The sequence below is a fragment of the Oncorhynchus masou genome, unplaced genomic scaffold (genome assembly GCF_036934945.1).
Source record: "Oncorhynchus masou masou isolate Uvic2021 unplaced genomic scaffold, UVic_Omas_1.1 unplaced_scaffold_3226, whole genome shotgun sequence".
NCBI lineage: Eukaryota > Metazoa > Chordata > Actinopteri > Salmoniformes > Salmonidae > Oncorhynchus > Oncorhynchus masou.
The window spans coordinates 26241-42040 of record NW_027009641.1 but is presented as its reverse complement, the minus strand read 5'-3'; the positions used below and the strand labels follow the sequence as shown (position 1 = coordinate 42040).

The 15800-nt window shown below is 42.5% G+C and overlaps 1 pseudogene; it reads right to left on the bottom strand.

The window, feature by feature from the left end:
- Positions 1-228: 228 nt before the first annotated feature.
- On the bottom strand, positions 229-9144 carry LOC135534264 (carnitine O-palmitoyltransferase 1, liver isoform-like; annotated as a pseudogene).
- Positions 9145-15800: the final 6656 nt, after the last annotated feature.

Below are 15800 nucleotides of genomic sequence, written 5' to 3'. Positions count from 1 at the left end.
TTTTTATCTCATCAAACTACTGATTGTTGGCAATACTTACAGCATCATCTCTTAACACTGGTATTCATTCACACATCCCTAAAGCTACATTCCAACCTTGGTTTTATTATATCAATCCCACCCTCCCTTCCTTCCAATTGCCTAGTTGGCTAATCAGCCAACGGACTCATCCAATCAGCTGATCCTCTTTACTGTTGCCAGTCAACAGGGGCAGAGATAAGGACCTACCCTGAAGTGAGCCAGCTGCAGGGCGATCTGGATGAAGGCATCGGGGCTGGTGCGACACTTTTGGATCAGGCCTTCCCGAAGCAGTGGAAGGGGATGATGTGAGTCGACGTCGTCTGCCAGGGCCTTGGCCACCATCAGAGAGCTGGCGATGGCCGTCTGACACTGGGGCATCCGCACGGGGAACAAAGACACTGACAATCAGCACATTTCACTGGGGGTCTCTGATGTATTTGATCAAAGAGCCTCAGTTCTTGATTTCATTTGAAGATTTGAGAGTAGACAGTTGAATGGGGGGGGTCCTCAGAAAGATTAGAGCTCAGGTGGCTTAAAGATGTGAAATCTGAAGGTATTTCTACTGTCTAATCTATTATCACACTTGTACCAAACAGACAGGATCACCGGAATTAGATTTGATCATTATAACAATCAAACAGAATGGAAAGGCCTGTGTGTGCGCAAACTGATGTGCATTAATTGATGACAATTCTGAAAACAATAAATCCCGTTTGAAAAGGGGAACATCCCTACAACATTGTGGTTTAACCCAAACCCCCTGTGGTAGGCTACCTCCGCTGGGATGTTCCACTGCAGCCTCTGAGGGCCTGGGAGGGACGGATGGGGGTTTCCTTTGCAGTGGCCTTCCTCTGTGTAACCCAGCTTCACAGGGTCCATCGACAGCACATGCTACAATTGGACAATAACATCATTTAGAGACGTGCACCATTTGTTCTGCCTGGTAGCGATTCCTGATAACCTATAGACACACTGTAAACATGAACACAACTAAAGAAGCAGAAGGGCTCTACTCTGCTAGCTACCTCCCAGAGGTGCCCTATGATGGGGGCATCTGCCCAGCTGTGCTCAGCGTTCAGACCCATGGTCCCGTTCCTGAACACGATGAGGTTGAAGGACTTGTCAAACCACCTACAGAAAAAGACAAACACAAACCAGTGCTTGAGGATGAGTAAGATACAAACTCTAGTATTTCATTATAGAATATTTATTTATTATACAAGCATTTAAAAGTGATTTAATTCATAAGCATTCATAACATTTATGAAAATGTCTTAATTTATAAACATTCAGTAACATTCATAAGTAGTTATAACAGCTCATTCTTGAACATTCTTTTGTAAGGGTAATCTGTAGAATAAATTAGGTCTCAGGTAGATTATAATAATGACATTTCATTTGTGGAGCGCATTTCCCACACTCCCTGTGCATAACATGAAGGATTGGAGCCCTCGGTCTCACCGGTCGTAGCATTTGCCGTGCAGCAGGGACTTGGCGTAGCTGTCCAGGGATCGGATAGGATCCTCAGCCTTGTAACGCTGCTCTGTGTCGTCCAGGGTCACAAAGAAGGCAGCCTTCTCCACAGTGTCCAGGGCCTGCTGGTTCCTGCCCTGTCTCAGGTAGAGCTCGCGGGCCTCCGCCAGGAACCCTGCCAGACGGGGTGAACATACCATTGAGGAAACTGGTTGATCAAATAATGTATTACTGACAGTGGGATTTTCACACCGCCTTCAATATTTGGGTTGATCCAATTCGGTCTGTTTGGGGGTTGGGACTGAAGTGGGGTATGGGGGGGGGCTGTGGGTGATTGTGTTTACATTTCTGTGAAATCCTCATGTCTTATTTATTGTTGGATCCAAATGTACTATATTTATTGAATATTATATGAATCCTATAATAACATTTAAAAAGCCAATTCGGGTGCAATCATTTAAGTTAATTTCTCAGAAACGATTTCACAACCATCTGAGATGGTGTGTGTTTGTTAAGGTGTCTCTCAGTTGGTTGAGCATGGCTCTTGTAACGGGCAGTTCCATTCCAGCTGAGCTGCCCATAAGAAAATGGACACGTCGCGTTAGATAAAAGCCTCTGCTAAATGGCAGACATTACATGTGCAGCGTTAGCGTACCTGTCCCCAGCAGTGAGGGCGGCCAGGCACTCCTCCCCGGCTGGGGTTCAGAGCAGCCAGGATGCGCTCCATCTGTTGCTCTACGGCCCTGGGCGACACACCTTACCGTCGTAGAACATGGGCACCTTTGAAGTAGCGCCCCCGGTGGTACACCACGATGTGCCTGCTGTCCTGCATATGCTGGATGGTGTCTGGACAAGCACAAAGGGTAGAGGACAACTTTGTGTAACTTCCAACTAAATCTAAAACAAGAATATGATTATGGCTTAAAAGGAACTCTGATAAAACTATTCACACAATGTGGACCTACTGAATAATTTGCACAACAAAACAGGTGGAAACTGCAGTACTACAACATGTGTAAAAGGGTTTTCTAGCTACTAAGACAGTATCAAGCAGATACCTTGGAGAGACTAAAAGTGCTTTGAACTGTTGTTTCAAGAGAAAGACTTGGGAGAGTGGCTCTAAAGCACAAACTATGGTTGATGTCATTTCCAAGCAGCAGTCAGAACTGCAGTGGGATTCTTTGGCATGAAACAATAGTTAAAAACACACAATGAAGAGGATTGCAATGAATCATGGGAGTCTACGGGGGGGGTCTAATTCAGGACACTTTGTAGCCTCGGTCACAAAAAAAATAGCCCCCTTTATTCCAGGGTCTAAATAGCCAATCTGTTATGTCAACTTGGCACTGAAAAAACAGCTCCATCCTGCGATGCCACTTGGCCTGTATGAAAGTGCACATTGCCTGGAAATATATTTGTGCAAAGTCTGTGTACATTTAATGTACACGTTGTTAAATAAAAAAATGATCAAATAATCTGTTCAATCTGCAATTGGTTACACCAATTTGGTTGGTTGTTAGAACTGCTTTAGTCTGTGTGATTGAGGAGACTGGGGAGGAAGAAGTGGCCATCTACCTGTATCTGCGCCTGGGATACGACTGGTGTTGAACATACGCTCATATTGCGCTGAGCACATTGGAATGGTATTTTGAAGCATGAGCTGAAAGGCAAAAAGAAAGAAAAGGAAAAATGACCAAAGCACGAAAGCCTGCTCTCTAGAAACTGACGGGAGGGGAGCTACAGGGGTGGGGGTGGTGGAGGAACCAGAACGGCTCACGGAAACATTTCTCCCACGGAAGAGAAGAGAAGAAAGACAGATGGGTGGGGATTTTTTTAAAATACAAAAAATTGAAGGGCATGATTAGAGGGGATGGGGAAGGGTTTGAGATAGCTGATCCTAGTTCACCAGCATGTTACAGACTTGAGAAATATGGTTGTCTGGGTCAAAAATAAACTATATTTCTGGACAAAAACACTAGGTGCAAAAAACAGTAATTCCAGTAAGGACTTACAATCACTTACAGTGTCAGACAGTACCAAACAGTTATGAATGCAGGCCAAATGGGTGATACACGGGTTTGTTTTCTGGAACATGCTGGTGAAACAGGACTTCCATGGGGACAGGAATGGGTGGGAGGGATAAGGGGTGAGCTGGATCCAAAGTTGGTCTGTGACAATAACGCTCCCTCCTCTTACCCCGTTCCAGGCCTGGGAGGCGGGACGTATTGAACAAGCGCTCCCATTGGGCGGAGCAAAGAGGAACTCTTTTATCCAGTGCAAAGAGCTGCACCAGAGAAAACATCCCGTCCGCAAGTGTGAAACAGAAACAACCATATTTATGTCATTTGGTATTAAATACAGAGGGAAGAGGAACACACATTATGGTCATAAAGCAAATAGATAAGAAGCAGTGACCAAAAGTGAAGGCTATTTACCGGTTTGATCTGCGCTCGGTCCAGCATTCTCCTGTACAGCATGATGGCATGGATAGCATTGCCTGCCCGAGCAGCCTGCAGACTGGTGGGGAACACATACAGGAAGTCCTGAGAGAGAGGAGTGAGAATGGAGAAAAGATGACAATCACTGAATGAATGAGAAAAAACATCTACAAGGGATAAAGAGAAACATTGCCAAGAGAATCTGATCAAATAGAGTCTGATGAAATTGGTAAACACCCATAAACATATAATAATATTAATAACAAACTTATCAAAGACAGTACAGTATTTTTTATTTATTTTACCTTTATTTAACTAGGCAAGTCAGTTAAGAACAAATTCTTATTTTCAATGACGGCCTAGGAACAGTGGGTTAAATGCCTGTTCAGGGGCAGAACGACAGATTTGTACCTTGTCAGCTCGGGGATTTGAACTTGCAACCTTTCTGTTACTAGTCCAACACTCTAACCACTAGGCTACCCTGCCGCCCCACGTATGAAAATAGGCTAAAAGTGCTTCTCCAATAGAAAGCCCTGATCAAACTTGTAGGCGATGACATGGAGGCGATGGCTAGCTAAGCTCATGAGTAGAAACACGTCATCGGGTCTAACGGTCGTCTCGCGCCGAACTGAGCATGTGCAGGCTGTCCTCTCAAAAGTACACCTTCCATAAAACATTTAAAAACGCCACTCGCACATCTGAGCTGTCTTTGTTGCAGGTGCATGGTGACAGTTGAATAAAAAAATAAAAAATAAAAAAAACCTGCTCGCGGCTCTCGCTAGCATCACGGCTCTCGCTAGCATCACGCCTCTCGCTAGCATCACGGCTCTCGCTAGCATCACGCCTCTCGCTAGCATCACGGCTCTCGCTAGCATCACGGCTCTCGCTAGCATCACGGCTCTCGCTAGCATCAATTATGATAAGTGTACCATATTACATATTGGATCGTTAACATTACCGTTTACCTATAAAATGGGCTGACTGGGCAGAAGACATACTTGGTATTCACAAAAGATATAAATGAGTTCTCCACAATACATTTCAAAAGAAAACTAGTAAAAATAGACAAGATCCTGCAAACATGGAGAGGTAAATACCTGGAAAATTATGAGAAAATTGCTCGCCCCGGTACCGCCGCTCTCGCCGCTCTCGCGGTACCACTACTCTGTATCACCGCTCCGCTAGCAATGTGCTAGCATCACCGCTCTCGCTGGTATCACTGCTCTCGCTGGTATCACCCCTCTAGTATCACCGCTCTCGCTAGCAATGTGCTAGCATCACCGCTCTCGCTAGTCTTCCATGGCACAGAGTATATAAAACAATGCAAGATTCAAGACTATTGTACAGAATTCTTGCAACCAACAAAATGTTGAATATTTGGGGCATACAATCATCGCAGCTCTGCAGATGTTGTTGTGAGGATCCAGAATCAATAGACCATTTGTTTTGGTATTGCCCTCAGGAAGCCTGTTCCTGGTCTCAGGTTCAGGAATGGCTGAAAAATCAGAATATTCATCTCAAATTGACCCTAGAAATAGTATTGTTGGGAGATCTGGAGAGACCAGGTCAGTCAATTACTAATCTTCAATTCGCAATCTGTGGATTCTATTCGATTAGATAGATTCAAAGTGTGTTAGACATCACAACATAGTTGAAAGATAGAAATGTGAAGAGGGTGGCCAGCAGAGATAGGTGGGATGGGCTGAGGGGAGCTGAGGGTTAAGATGAGGAACTGGAGACAAGTGGGAGTGAAGTTGCTGACTGGGGGAATAGAATGGGGCGGCAGGGTAGCCTAGTGGTTAGAGCGTTGGACTAGTAACCGGAAGGTTGCGAGTTCAAACCCCCGAGCTGACAAGGTACAAATCTGTCGTTCTGTTAACCCACTGTTCCCAGGCCGTCATTGAAAATAAGAATTTGTTCTTAACTGACTTGCCTGGTTAAATAAAGGTAAAATAAAAATTTAAAAAATGACAGTCAAAGACAAAAAGTAAAAAATGATATTGCCTGAGGCTGATGCCGTGCAGGTGCTTGTACACAAGCATTAAAATGCACAGTTGTGCACACACACACGTAAATATTGCCACACATGCACCGAAATGTATCCAGTTGGCCTTGATGTTTAGAATACTGTCCTTGATGTCTGTTGTTTTCCTTTGGTTTTCTCTTTTGTTCATTTTGTTGGTTTGGGCATTGGGGGACGGTGGCTTGGGAGGGTTTTAGGTGTGTGGAATTGTGGGAGAGGTTTTTTCAGAGGGGGGGGGTCTTGGATGGTTGAGGGGCAGCTCTCAGGAACTGTGGGGGGGATCTTGGTGGCCTGGTGGTTGGGGGCTTGGGCCGGTGGCCGACAGGTCGCTGGTTCAAGATCAGTCAACGTGCCCTGGTTGCTCTGGATGGGAGTCTTTAAGATGACTGAATGTAATGTAATGTTAAGCAGCTTCGCTGCAGGTAGATTGTATGTTTTAATGTTTTTTGACAAAAATTAAAACGTGTCAGTTTCACGAGGTATACATGCAGGTTGGGGAAATAATATGTTCAACTACTTAAAGACATTGGCTCCAATCTAGGTTGTGCCTTTACATTTTGAGAAAAATAACTTTTGAATAATTTTTCACTTCTCAAACCCCAGCCTGGTCTGTCTGGTTTCACAAGCGTTCCCAGAAGTCTTGTGATGTTGCACCCCTGGGTTCAGTAAGTCTGTGATATTATTACATTCCTAGCAGCTTGATTATATATAATGCTGGATTCCTGACTCTTACCATTGCATAGTAGTTGCTGTTGACCATGATTGGTCCACGGCCTCTTAGGTAGATGTACTCCTCCCACCAGTCACTGACCTGAGAACAGCAAGACAAGTTATGGAAAATTAATGAAGCTATCTAAGAAAATCTGATGAAAACAATATTTAATTAAACGTGACTTACATAGTTTGTAGCCCACCAGGATTTGAGTTTCAGGTACCACTGAAGTTTAGGACCCAGGCCTTTCTCAAAATCCTTGGCAAGACCCTCCATCCTCAAGTACTGTTAGTCATTCATGAGCGGATGGGCAGATTCAAGGTACTGGCAGAGGAAACATGTATGACAATCTAACATTGCACACCTTCAGGAGTTCTATAAAAATAGCCACATTGTACCCTTCTAGTAAATGGTTTAATTATTATATATATTTTTAAAAAGATGGTTAAGTGGAGCTGTGTTTTGTTTCTGTCCTCACTCTGTTGATGGTGTCTTTCACCGAGGGCAGAGGGAGCTGTGGTAACGTGTCTGGAAGCTGTACAACTGGGGATTCCGCCTCCGGAGAAGATTTTCACCAGTACCTGCACTCACAATTATGGGCTGGTCTGTTAAAGGAGAAGTCTACCTTCAAATAAAAGGATCATATATATATTTTTTTCTTTCCACCAGTCTTCTGTTTATTTGGTCTGGGGGAGATATTTCTGACATATGATCCTTCTAGGTATAATATTTCTAGTAGCCCCACCTCCACCCGGCATTGGTTTCCACGAGGCAACAACTGACATAGTCGTTTGCAGTCGACTCACCAATATCGTGTCTTCCATGACAGGTGCCGTGATGGGCATACATCCATCCATGCCAGGAGAGCAGCCACTTGAGTGCAGTTATGAGTGAAGAAAATAGCCACCCAGAGCCCTGTGCCAACTAGCACCCCACCAACCACCTGTTGTTTCTCAAAGGACATGTAGCGCTGCAAGGAGAGAGCAAAGCATCACTTACTGGCCATAAACATCAGGCAATTATCATTATCTATGGTGATTCTATATTTTTCAAAGTTTAGTCAGCATCATTGGGATAGCGAGTTGAGACTTTACCTAACAGGCAGGTGAGCACCCACTTTGGTGAACAGTGCCAAGGAAGGGTCAGCTTGGACGTACTTTGCCCTCCCCATGTACAGCCCCACCACTAACATCAGGCCGGTGGGACTGCCAGGGTACACCCGGTCATCACCCCATTCTGTGGAGGAAATTATATCCCATCTGTTTGACACATCAACGTCACTGTTGGTTGCATTTACGTGATCTGATGTTGTTGAATGTCTGTACAACTTGGTATTTGTATGTCTGATGGCTAATTTCCCTTGAGACAAAGTTTGAATACAATTTAAGTGTTGGAGCACCTTGAAGCGGATAAACTTTTTCTTCCAGGAATGCAGGCCAGACAGGTAGATTTGTCTCAGGGCCTCGTGGCTCAACTGCAGATCAATGCCATCTGGAGAGACGGTGAACTGGAACGCCACAGCCTGATGAGCTTCTGCCATGACTCTGCCAGAGGTATTATACAGACGAAAACACATCACCAAAACATCATCACATGATAAAAACTGAAGAACACAGGAAACTAGAATAAAAATGACCTTCCCTCGTAAGCTACTGAGGTAGAAAGGACCCACCCACTCTCATGAGCTACTTAGAAAGAACCTTCTCTCAAACAGATGTGACAAGTGGGTGGGAAACATTTGTTCCATTCAGTGAGCAAAAATCTAGTAACGTGACGGTGTGATAAAGCAGTGCTATTTGAGTTTGGCCAATGACAGATACGCAGGGCGACTGCATAAAACACAGCCTGAAACGCAACCAACCTGAATCATGGTCTCCAAGCAAGATATCAGCACAGACAGAAAGGGGTTAGTTATAAATATCTTTGATGTCAGCTAACGTTAATGCCGGATCAAATTTGTGAATTCCAAGGCAGAAAGATACTAGCCAGTTGCCTTGTTTGGTTAATATAGCTAGTTGTAACATTCATCCGTTAACTAACTGTCCGCTTATACTGCCATTAACTAGCTAGCAGCAAATTGTGGGAAGCGCTGGCGAGTTAGCTATGTTAACGTTAGCTAGCTAGATAACGTTAGTCAGACAGCTAGCTCGCTAAATAGTTTGATAGCAGGTGAAATCAACAATCAAACTCACGTAGTATCTTCGAATAGCTCCTTTTCAAATATGTTTTAGTTCAAAATCATTTCAGCAGCGATTTCAACGACACCAGGTAAGCTAGCTACTACACGCTGGGTAGTGGGCTACGTCGGACGCTCTGGCACGTTCCAGGGGGCATATTCAAGGCTGACTGTCTATCCCAAGGGGCCACGGTTCCGGTCTAGAATTACGGTTTCGACTGCTCCTACAGTTTGGCTTCGGTACTGCAGTTTAACTGACACCCGTCACAGAAAGCGAATTTCCATACACGACCATATAGTGAAGTCCGATTTGAAAATGCATAATAAAGACACATTGGGCAGGAGCTCACCAGAGATGAGTTCCAGCACCTCACATTTTCTACTGTTAAGTCTTGTAGAATGTTAGCTCAAAAAGTATTGTGGAGCTCGTGCACCCAAAGTTTGTACCAGAACCTATTTCAGTCCAAGTCAAGCACTGCACTTTAGTCATCAGCTTTGTGCACAAAACATCCATTGAATTATTCAAATAATTGTCACTAACGCTTAGATTTTTTAAAAATGTATCACTCACAGCCAAAGATATTAAACATCCAATGTCTGCCATGTTTTTGGATGACGTAGTCGATGTTTGCGGCGCGGCAGGTTGTCAGTACCTGCCTATCCTTTCTTTGGATTGGTGGATACATCTCATTAGTGTAATTATTTTTGAATATTTGATGAGGGTTGTTGAAAACAACTGCCTCTATTCAATTAAGAGACATGCTATGCTACCAGCCTCATGCCATTGTAACAGTATAGCTTTCCGTCCCACTCCTTGCCCCTACCTGGTCTCGAACCTGGGCTCTGCACACTTGGAGAACAGCCACCCTCGAATCGTCGTTACCCATCGCTCCCAAAAAAGCCCGCCGGCCCTTGCAAGCAAGGGGAACAACTACTTCAAGGTCACCGACTGAAACGCTATTAGCACACAACACCGCTAACTAGCTAGCCATTTCACATCGGTTACACTATGTTGCAACAATATGGCATGAGGGGTGCGGTATATTACCGATATACCAGGGCTAAGGCTGTTCTTCTTGCAACGCAGAGTGCCTGGATACAGCCCTTAGACGTGGTATATTGGCAATGTTGTGCATATATTGGCAATGTTGTCCAAAATAAATTTTAGGCGAATTTTGTTGTTTTTTAACATTATTTAACTAGGCAAGTTATTGTTATTAACGATTTGTAACTCACGTTGTCTGATTCTAGCTACCAAAATCGATTAAGTAAAGTTATTTTGCAAGCTATTTTAATTTTTAATCAAAACGCTAGCTTAATTCTGTATGGAATAACATAGCTTGCTACTTGAGTATAAGCATTTGAAAATAAATCATTCACCTGCTAAGACCAAGTAACAGACATAAATCCCATGATTTAATGATCACCCAGTTAGATCTGGAGTTTTGACACATTGAAGGTAGAAAATAATTTATTTGGATTTGACGTGGCTTTATTCTGTACCGCCCTTCGATTAATGTAAAATTTAAACAATTTACAATTGTCTGTCACCCAGTCACAGAGAGGGTAGTATAGACTTACTTTTGTAGGTATTAATTGAGGAACCAGGTGAGGGAGGGACACAGTCTTGTAGATCCGTCCAGGTCCTCTGTAGCCAGTTCCTGCACCCTCACGGACCGTGTTGTGGTAGAGCTTGAAGAACCTGCCAGGTGTTGGGATACACTGCACCAGCGTCACTGTGGCCTCCAGCCTTGCCCATGGCATGCTGCAGCACTATCCACAGTTGGTGTAGGTCGTCCGGCAGACGTACACCTTGACAAAGTACAGTGCATTTGGAAAGTATTGGAACCCTTGACTTTTTCTACGTTTTGTTACGTTACAGCCTTATTCTAAAATTGATTAAATTGTTTTTTTTTCCCTCATCAATCTACACACAATACCCCATAATGACAAAGCAAAAACAGGTTTTTACACATTTTAGCCCTGAGACACCCCTCCCTATGAGTCCTACCAATGCACTTAGTACCTATAGTTGGGTCTCCGGTTAGGTTACTTTATACCAGCTACTCGGGTTCCCGATAGACTAATTAACCAGATGCTAAAAATCCTCAATTAATCAAGTCTATTTCAGAAACCTAGAGTAAAACACCATGTATTTGTATTTATTATGGATCCCCATTAGCTGCTGCCAAAGCAACAACTACTCTTCCTGGGGTCCAGCATCATTAAAGCAGTTTATACAATTTTAAAAACATTACAATACATTCACAGATTTCACAACACTGTGTGCCCTTAGGCCCCTAATCCACCAATACCACATAGCTACAGTACTAAATCCATGTGTATGACTAGTGTGTGTATGTGTCTATTACCAATGTTTGTGTTTATGAGTTTCGCTATTCCATAAGGTTTTTCATCTGTTTTAAATCTAACATAACTGCTTGCATCAGTTATGATGCGGAATGAGAGATCCATGTAGTCATGGCTCAGTGTAGTGCAGTGTGCCTCCCATAGTCTGTTCTGGACTTGCGGACTGTGAAGAGACCTCTTGTGGCATGTCTTGTAGGGTATGCATGGGTGTCGATGGGAGTCAACCGATTATGATTTTTCAATGCAGGTCCCCGATTATTGGAGGACCAAAAAAAAAAGCAGATACCGATTAATCAGACAATTTTTTTGTTGTTGTAGTAATGACAATTACAACAATACTGAATAATTACTTATTGTAACTTAATACATAATACATCAATAAAATCAATTTAGCCACAAATAAATAATTAAACATGTTCAATTTGATTTAAATAATGCAGAACAAAGTTTTACCCAGAAGAAAGTAAAGTGCAATATGTGCCATGTAAGAAAGCTAACATTTAAGTTCCTTGCTCAGAACATGAGAATATATGAAAGCTGGTGTTTTCCTTTGCGTGAGTCTTCAATATTCCCCAGGTAAAGTTTGGGTTGTAGTTATTATAGGACTTATAGGACTATTTCTCTCTATACGATTTGTATTTCATATACCTTTGACTATTGGATGTTCTTATAGGCACTTTAGGCTCCTACCTGGGCTCTAACCAGGAACACATCGACAACAACGACGCTCGAAGCAGCGTTACCCATCGCACCACAAAATCTGTGGCCCTTGCAGCGCAAGAGACAACTACTCAAGTCTCAGGCGAGTGGCATTTGACGCTGTTAAACGCACCCGCTAACTAGCTATCCATTTCACATCGGTTACACCAGCCTCATCTCGGGAGTTGATAGGCTTGAAGTCATAAACAGTGCAATGCTTGAAGCATTGAGCTGCTGGCAAAACGCACAAAAGTATTGTTTGAATGAATGCTTACGAGCCTGCTGGTGCCTACCTCGTCTCAGTCAGACTGCTCTATCAAATTATAGACTTAATTATAACATAATAACACACAGAAAAACTTAGGTTATTAATATGGTGAATCCGGAAACTATCATCTCGAAAACAAAACGTTTATTCTTTCAGTGAAATACGGAACCGTTCCATATTTTATCTGACGGGTGGCATCCATAAGTCTAAATATTCCTGTTACATTGCACAACCTTCGATGTTATGTCATAATTACGTACAATTCTGGAAAATTAGTTCGCAACAAGCCAGGCGGCCCAAACTGTTGCATATACCCTGACTCTGCGTGCAATAAACGTAAGAGAAGTGATTCAATTTCACCTGGTCAATATTGCCTGCTAACCTGGATTTCTTTTAGCTAAATATGCAGGTTTAAAAATATATACTTCTGTGTATTGATTTTAAGAAGGCATTGATGTTTATGGTTTAGGTACAGTCGTTACTAGCGATTGTGCTTTTTTCCATAAAATGCCCTTTTTGTTAAATCATCGCCCATTTGGCGAAGTTGGCTGTCTTTGTTAGGAAGAAATAGTCTTCACACAGTTCGCAACAGCCAGGTGGCCCAAACTGCTGCATATACCCTGACTCTGTTGCAGAGAAGTGTCACATTTTCCCTAGTTAAAAAAGAAATTCATGTTAGCAGGCAATATTAACTAAATATGCAGGTTTAGAAATATGTACTTGTGTCATGATTTTAGAAAGGCATTGGTGTTTATGGTTAGGTACAAATTGGAGCAACGACAGTCCTTTTTAGCAAATGCGCACCGCATCGATTATGAAAACTTGGAATCGGCCCCTAATTAATCGGCCATTCCGATTAATCAGTCGACCTCTAGTGTCCGAGCTGTGTGCCAGTAGTTTAGACAGACAGCTCGGTGCATTCAGCCTCTCATAAATAAAAGTAGTAATGAAGTTAATCTCTCCTCCACTTTCAGCCAGGGAAAGATTGACATGCATATTATTAATGGTAGCTCTCTGTGTACATCCAAGGGCCAGCCGTGCTGCCCTGTTCTGAGCCGATTTAAATTTTCCTGAGTCCTTTTTTTGTGGCACCTGACCACACGATTGAACAGTAGTCAAGGTACGACAAAACTAGGGCCTGTAGGACCTGCCTTGTTGATAGTGCTGCAGAGCATCCTTTATTATAGACAGACTTCTCCCCATCCTAGCTACTACTGCATCAATATGTTTTTGACCATGACAGCTTACAATCTAGGTTACTCCAAGCAGTTTGGTCATATCAATTTGCCCAATTTCCACATTATTTATTACAACATTTAGTTGAGGTTTGGTGAGACTCTGACAACACAGAGGTTTCAGAAACTCAACAGTGAATTAAATTGATAGACACCTTCAGTGCCCTTAAAACGTCTTATGGCTGCAGGGGCAGTATTGAGTAGCTCGGATGAAGGTGCCGGTAAACGGCCTGACCTCCTCAGTCCCAGTTGCTAATATATGCATATATATGTTTAGTATTGGATAGAAAACACTCTGGAAGTTTCTAAAACTGTTTGAATTATGTCTGTGAGTATAACAGAACTTATATGGCAGGCAAAAACCTGAGAAGAAATCCAAACAGGAAGTTGGAAATCTGAGGTTGGTCGATTTTCAACCCAGCCCCCTATTTAATACACAGTGGGATATTGGTTATGTTGCACTTCCTAAGGCTTCCACTAGCTGTCAACCGTCCTTAGAAACTGTTTGAGGATTCTACTGTGAAGTGAGGGCTCATAAGGGCTGTTTGAGCCAGGTGTCTGACAGATTGCCACAGGTTCTGAGGCGCGGTCACGAGAGACTTCGCTCTCATTCCATTGCTTTTCTACAGACATAATTCTCTGGTTGGAATATTATTGAAGTTTTTATATTAAAAACATCCTATAGATTGATTCCATACATCATTTGACATGTTTCTACGGACAGTAACGGAACTATTTGACAAATCAAACATTTTAATGTGGAACTGGGATTCATCTGAGTGCATTCTAGTGAAGATCATCAAAGGTAAGTGAATATTTATAATACTATTTATGACTAATATTGACTACCCAATATGGTCAGATATCTTTTTGGCTGCTGTCTGAAATATCACCGACCATTCCTGTTCGGGTGGCGCTCGGCGGTCGTCGTCGCGGTCGACTAGCTGCCACCGATCCCTTTCCTTTTCGTTTGTTTTGGTCTAATTGTTTTCACCTGTTCCTTGTTGTGGTTTTGGTGGGTATTATTTAAGTTTGTTTAGCCCGCTTGTGTTTGTGCGGGCTTGTTGTCATTATGGGTTGGAGGTGTATTGTTCATTTTGGGTTTTCGCCGTCCGGTTTTATGTAACAGTGGTCTTTGGTTGTGTTGCGCCTGTGTTTTGGCTTCACCCATTTTGAACCTGTTTCTGTTTACTGTGGACATTAAAGCGTTTTTCCGGTGAAACTTCTGCTCTCTGCGCCTGACTCCCACACCATCACTCTCCTGATGTTACAGCTGCTTTGTTGTCTGAAGCTGTATTCAGATTATTGCATGGTTTGCTTTTTCCGTAAAGCTTTTTGAAATCTGACAGCAGTTGCATTAAGGAGAAGTGTATCTATGTTTCCATGTCTAACAATTGTATTTTCATGGACATTTATAATGAGTATTTCTGTAAATAGATGTGGCTCTCTGCAATATCAATGGATGTTTTTGGAACTACTGAACATAGCGCCAATATAAACAGATTTTTTAAATAAATATACTTTATCGAACAAAACATATGTATTGTGTAACATGAAGTCCCTATGAGTGGGAGGCAGGGTAGCCTAGTGGTTGGGTGTTGGACTAGTAACTGGAAGGTTGGAAGTTCAAACCCCGAGCTGACAAAGAGTACAAATCTGTTGTTCTGCCCCTGAGACCAGGCAGTTAACCCACTGTTCCTAGGCCATCATTGAAAATAAAAATAAGAGTTTGTTCTTAACTGACTTGCCTAGTTAAATAAAGGTCAAATTAAAAAATTAAAATCTGATGAAGATCATCAAAGGTTAGTGATTCATTTTATCTCTATTTGTGCTTTTTGTGACTCCTCTCTGGCTGGAAAAATGGCTGAATTTTTCTGTAACTTGTGACCTAACATAATCGATTGTGGTGCTTTAAGCTGTAAATTAACAACAAGATTACCTGTAAAATGGTATAAGATACATGTATGTTTGAGGAAGTTTAATTATGAGATTTCTGTTGTTTGAATGGCGCTCCTCACTTTCACTGGCTGTTGTCATATCAATCCCGTTAACTCTTAGGGCTGCAATCCCGTTAACTAAACCCACATTTTTTGTGGTCTATTACAATTTTAGCACAACATTCAATAACAAGAAAAACGTTTTTCTTTACCTTCTACAACTTGATAACCAGTTTTTTGGCTCCCGCCTCAGGATGATCAGTCCACTCAGACAGTGTAAAATCTCTAACAACTACTTTAACACATTTCTATCAATGAGGTAACCTTAAGGATTCCTCCTAGAATTAAAGTACAATAAAAATATATGAATACAATAAATCTTGTTCCTGCAGGTGACCGGTTCTTCTAGCAAGCTCAAAGGATGTCTCCCCTTCTCTAAAATCAATGT